Source organism: Atta colombica, unplaced genomic scaffold, assembly GCF_001594045.1.
Source record: "Atta colombica isolate Treedump-2 unplaced genomic scaffold, Acol1.0 scaffold7, whole genome shotgun sequence".
Classification (NCBI taxonomy): domain Eukaryota; kingdom Metazoa; phylum Arthropoda; class Insecta; order Hymenoptera; family Formicidae; genus Atta; species Atta colombica.
Genome location: NW_017259561.1, coordinates 1252325 through 1258632, shown reverse-complemented (window position 1 = coordinate 1258632; position 6308 = coordinate 1252325). Strand labels below are relative to the sequence as shown.

The 6308-nt window shown below is 36.8% G+C and overlaps 1 protein-coding gene across 2 annotated transcripts in view; it reads left to right on the top strand.

Moving 5' to 3' along the window:
- The window catches only part of LOC108692410 (putative polypeptide N-acetylgalactosaminyltransferase 9), a 76076-nt gene that overhangs the window by 62302 nt on the left and 7466 nt on the right, over positions 1–6308 (top strand). The gene's annotated exons all lie outside the window — the stretch shown is intronic.

Below are 6308 nucleotides of genomic sequence, written 5' to 3'. Positions count from 1 at the left end.
TATATATATATTAAATATTTATAAACGTTTCAACTCATAGTTTGAATCTTCTTCAACAATATTTCCCTCTAACGCAGCAGTTCGAATATTGCATCGCAAAATAATATCTTCAAGTTTTTCCTCTCAAAAAATTGAGAGATACGTCACTATTGTGAAGTAAGTCACAATACTCACAAAGTTAATAAGCTGAATGATGATGAAAATTTAAACTCACAAAGTCGACGCTTCTATATTGAACAATATATCGCATGCCAAATTTTATGCAGTTAATATGTTAAAAATTTAAAAGTTAAAACAAGAATTGAGAGAAAAATTTATCATTCATGTCATTTCGTTGGTTGAATAATAATGATCACATTAAAAATAGAATTAGCGGAAAATGATCAAAGTTTAATTAGACATTTTATACATTTTTACTGATAAAAGTAATTATATCTCCATATCATGAAATTTGATTAAATTACTTTATTAATTTCTGTTTTTCTTTCTCTCTCTCTCTCTCTCTCTCTCTCTCTCTCTCTTTCCCTCCCTCCCTCTCTCTCCTTAATCGCTAATTTTATTTTCTAAATAGAAAGAAATATGTAATACTGTGAATCGATCTCAATTTTTTTTAATGTTTCTGAATGCTTCTGAAAGCAAGAATAATAGACAAAATATCTAATCACTAAACTTTATTAATCAATTAGGAACCGAATCTTTTCTATGCTGCACCATTACACTATGATAAATTCACGATGCCGATTGTCGTGTTCCATATTCCAGAACTCATTATTAGATTTGTTCGCGTCGCATGCTCCAATATTGTAATATGCTCTTACCATAGCTCTTACTCATTCCAACGTGCTTTATAAAGTTGTAGTAAATAGGAATTGTGGTAGGAGCTTGTTGGAGCATGTTGGAGCTTGCGACGCGAACAAATCTATTGACATACTAGGAAAGAGGAAGAAGGAGAAACGGGAATGCAGTAGCCAAAGCTTAGTTGTATCCCGACACGTGCGAAATTTCAAGCGGAGCTGTCTTTTTTTTTTTCTCGTAACCCTCGTTTTGCTGCAAAAAAAAAACGTGCGCATAAATATCGGGCAGAGGCGACGAGCGACAGACTCGTCAAAGCTACACATGCGGTACACGCGAGCCATCCGTGCGAACCCGTCACGACTGATAGTGCATTAATATCGCTCGGACGCGCAATTCATGGCAAACGATCAATCACGCGGAGATTTATTTCCGTTGTGTTGTTCTTCCCTTTTCTTCCTCGCTTCTTCGTTCTCCTCTTCCTCCTTTTATTGTATTCCATCTTAGTATATATCGGTTACGGAATTGTCGGATCTCGTTGCGGTTGCCGTGACGATATTGTCATCGTTGGATTATTCACAAAGACACGAGTAATCCAAATCGTCAAAGATGCAAATCGTCATGAGATATACATGTAAGAGAACGAGAAGAATAGAATAAGACGTAAATTCTTGCTTGTTTTATTAAATTCAATGCCAGCGAAAAACTTATAAATTTATATATCGAAATCGGTCTGCTCTCGTCACAAATGTAGAAATTTATTCGCGATATCGCATTTATCCATGTTTGATTTATTCACGACTGTTTTCAGTTCCAGTAACCGCTTCTGCGCGTTTAATCAATCTTTTATCGGCGTCTCGTCGCCGCCAATATTGTTGACGTGTTTTATTAATCAATTCGTTTCGATATGTACGCGATTCGAGGCACAGACTGTTAGTTATTTCACAATTTATTTTCACCGCGTTAGCGGAACTACCCGCGTCACTCCGTTCCGCTGCATTCGTAATTGCAAAATGATTGCAACCGTTATCGAAGGATAAATCCACCTTCCCAGCTTGGGATGGGGTACCTTGCATTTCCACGCGGATCGTTATACGTTACTCTCTTCACATGCCGCGTGCCGCTCCGTGACAAAGTCACGGTACGTAGGCACCGGTATTAACGACGTTGCACCGACGGATAAATTGCAGCGTCACGCGACACGAATATTTCATACTTCATCATTCTTCCTTTCTCACTTTCCTTCCAATTTCCTTTTGTTCCTTTAATTTTATCATAAGCCAACAGTGCATTAACCCGGTGCACCGGTGTTTAACACAATGTTCAACGCAGTCGCGAAGAAAGTAAAACGCTTGTAGTGTAAAGCCTTTTTTCCTTCGGAGTTTTTGTTCTCGGAGAAAATCCGAGAAATCTAAGAAATAGAACGCATCATATCAAAAATTTAGCAAAAATATGAAATATATTTATTCACATTTATTTATCTAAGATATTATGTCGGTTATCAAATGATATAATGAATATTACCCATTGTATTGTTATAAAATCTAATTTTGTTAAATCGATTCATCACATAATTCTGATCATCCTTCTCATTTATCGTTATTACGTAAAGATAAGATATATAACTTGAACGTTTTTGCGTGTAGATATTTCGTTACGTTCCGCAACACGACATTCATTTATGTTGTCGATTAATCGTGTTATTGAATAATGCATTCTATCATCCATCCCCGCCTATTTTCAACCCTATGTAGAGAATCGTAGCGTTCCCTGTGGCAAGGGTTAAACCTCGGCTTGCATTACAGGCGTCACAGTGTCACGCGACTCAAATATTTCGTGCTCGTGCCCATCCCCCTTGCTCTCATTTATCTCTGTCTACCCTCCGCGCGCGCTCTTTCTCACCTCGGCCGTCTCTTTTTCACACCCAGTCTCGGCACGTCTCGTTATCTTCACACTTCACTTGAATTTCTCGTATCAGGATCATCTTCGTCCTCCGCGCCTATCTCCGCGCACGCCGTGTAAGATAACTGGGCATACTAAAGTTCGCTGTACCGGAAATTCTGAGTAAGTTTCGAGCGCGCGTCTCGTTGCTCCCTTATCAGGGAAATATTTTAGCTTTTAATAATACCGAAAGCTATTAGGAACGTGTGTCATTCAGTGATAAATATTTCATTTCATTCATAGATGAACGAAGATTTACGAAATAATTATTTACAACTACGATTAGAAAAGCAGAAATTAATTAATATCGTACAAAAAAATGTATTTAACTCTAATTTTTACAAGCATATATGTGGTGTGTGTGTGTGTGTGTGTGTGTGTGTGTGTGTGGTATGCGCGCGCGCGCGTGCGTGTGTGTGTGTGTGTGTGTGTGTGTGTGTGTGTCAAAAAAATATATACATATTATACTTCATGCTATGAAAATAAAAATAGACGGAATTTTTAGAATTAAATAAATGTCGCTATTTTTAAATGAATATTCTTGGAAGAAATGAAGAACTAGTATGTATGCACTCGATAAAATTAAAACATTTTTAATTTTAATTTTAAATTTAAAAATAAAAATATAAATTAAAAATATTTTACATATCAGGAGCATACATAACCAATACCAATTCTTCATTTCTTTCCAGAATATATATCTATATTTAGAAAATAGCGACACTTACAACTGATTTTTTTTCGATACGTTATATTTTCCTCGTTCGTTATATTACGTTTTTATATTTACATTTAACATATCTATCTTTGCACAAAAAGACAATTAAAAAATTATGTGTTTAGTTAAATTTAAATTTTTTACTCCTCAACTTCTCTGTCATATTTGTAAAAATGGAGCACAATCCGACATGAAACTCTTGATTTTTGTTATTGCAAATTATATAGATAAATTATATAGATGTAAACTCAGGGCTAGGCTTTGAATAAGTGATTTATTTCTCTCGTTATACAATTCATTATACAATTTTCATAAGAGAGAAATTAAGAAATTAAGAAATCGAGGGTTACGTATACATTTCTGTATTTCATTTTAGTATAGTATGTTTGTTGAAGATGAAATAGCATTGAGATATATGCTCCCATAGTGTTTCGTACGCACGTATTCATGCGCACAAATTGTGGCACTCCGTCGCGTTGTTTGCGAGACAAAAGCCGCTGGTCATGGCACTGCTGGTTCTCGCGAATCACAATTTCACGGCGCTGCCGACATGACACACGGTATGTACACGCGTTCCGCCGTGTGAAGGCAATATTCCGATCGAACATGATAATAAAAAGCAACAGAATTCGAAATAGTTCGGGAGTTCGAATACTATCGACCAATCCCCTTGTTCCCCACCGCTTTTTATTTCCCTTGTCTTCTCTCTGTCTGCCTTGTCGTTTGTTGCGATCCACTCACATTTTCCCTTGGATAAGGCAAAGAATGCATTTCACTCTTTTCCTTTTCTTCCTTTTTCGCCTTTCTTTTCTTTTTCTGTCCAAGCGCACTGACACTGGCATTCACGAGTGGGCGGAATAGGCAAACTAAAAGGAAGCATCGCGGAAAAAGGAGGAATATATAAAGAATGGGCGCGCATTTTCGCGAAGTAGCATTTACGTGGTCGCGCACTTTGGAATGTGGATCCATGCCACACACGAAATAACAATTTCGTCGTTTAAGTTGCACGGCATGCCGGTAGAACTCGTTTTTGCCAATCCTGGATTATCCGCATGCAATCATTTGTTTTTCTAAATTGTTGTTATGTATTGTCGGGAATATCGAGATGTGTTTGTTCCAAAAAATAGAAAATACGTATTCATGCTTAAGCTTATTTTCTTGTATCATACGTACAATCTGGAATACTAGACTCATCTCTGTCTTTATTTTAATACACGTAAACTCAAAAAAATTCTCTAATTTTATGTAATTTATTTAATTAATCATTAATCTACAATAACATAAATCTTTAAATTGGAAGTTTTAATAATTTCTTTTAATACTAAAATGCCTACAACATTTTATCATAATTTATACATAACGCTGACAAATAATCAATACTCGTACGTAGAACCAATATTTCTGCATAATGCGCAATATGCTTCTAGCTAAATAAATTCGATTTATTTAAAAAATTCCAGATTTTTTAAAACAACAAATCCGAAATTTTTATCACATTGCCGCTTTTGATTGCATTTCGAAATGCAATCGGCAATATCACAATAACAGAATTTATGTGCGACAAGGATTTTGAACTTCATTGTCGCATTGCACACAAAATAACAATTCCATTCGAGGCGAAACTTATATTCCCACTGTCTTCCATCCGAGTTTCTCTCTCTCTCTCTCTCTCTCTCTCTCTCTCTCTCTCTCTCCCTCCCTCTCCTTTTTACTTTTTATTTGCTTTCGCAGAACCGGCTAAATCACGCTCGACCTTCCTATCGTATGGGAGGAAGAGAAATGACTGGATTTATAGTTCACACGGTTGTACGACGGTCCAGAAATCGTACACGACGTGAATAATTTCGAATGTGCACGTGTTTCTACGTACGTGCAGGGGAGGACGTATATTTCTCCGGGGGTATCCCACGATTTTTGAGTCGTTCTACGCGAACTGCATGGATTTCTTATGCAAAACTTCATGGAATGATAAAACGCAATGCAGAACGCGATTTTGTTTAACCTTTACAATCTTGCATCGATCCCACATCCTATGATATGATTTTCAATAAAACATTTATAATATCTCTGAATGCAGTGCTTGTTACACATACAGAGTGAATCAGAGTCGTTGAACCAGCTTTTTACCCTATGAGAAAATAATTGACTGCACACGTTATAATTCAATTAGATATGAAGTCGATGATTTTCTCATAGAATAAAAAGTTGGTTCAACAACTCTGATTCACTCTGTAATCTTTCTAGAAATATTCTTGAAAAATCACTGTTAACATTAATAAATTTTTTTCTCATACGTACGAATGAATGCAGAGATTTACCAGGGAAAAATAAAGGAGACACGTTCTTCTTTGGATTATAAAATAATGAGGTATGAAATTCAAAAAATGTCCGAAATACGTGACTTTTCCGCGTATTATATTATTTCGAGCTCTCCAACTCTCTGTAGAGTTAGGATCATAAAGTTGTCTAAATATCAGATCACATTTCTCATTGAGTTCACTAAGAGCCTTCGAGCTACCTTTAATAATGCCAGCGGAGCAGGAGCTTTGAAAATTTTATCGACCTCCAGGACACTTGGTTATAAATCACGAGTTTTTATTCCAGTCGACCGACGATGAGGACGCCGACGACGAGGACGATTCCTATGAGGGTGAAGGCAAGGGATATAGACATAGGGTGGGGCAGGATAGAGGAGGGGTAGGGAATAAAGATGTTCACGTTGAAACTGCAACGACCACAGAATTCTTGCATGCAGTGAAATCAGGACTGCTGACCGAGCACCGTAACTGAATGCACCTGCTGTTACACGCACACACACACACACACACACACACACACACACACACACACACACACA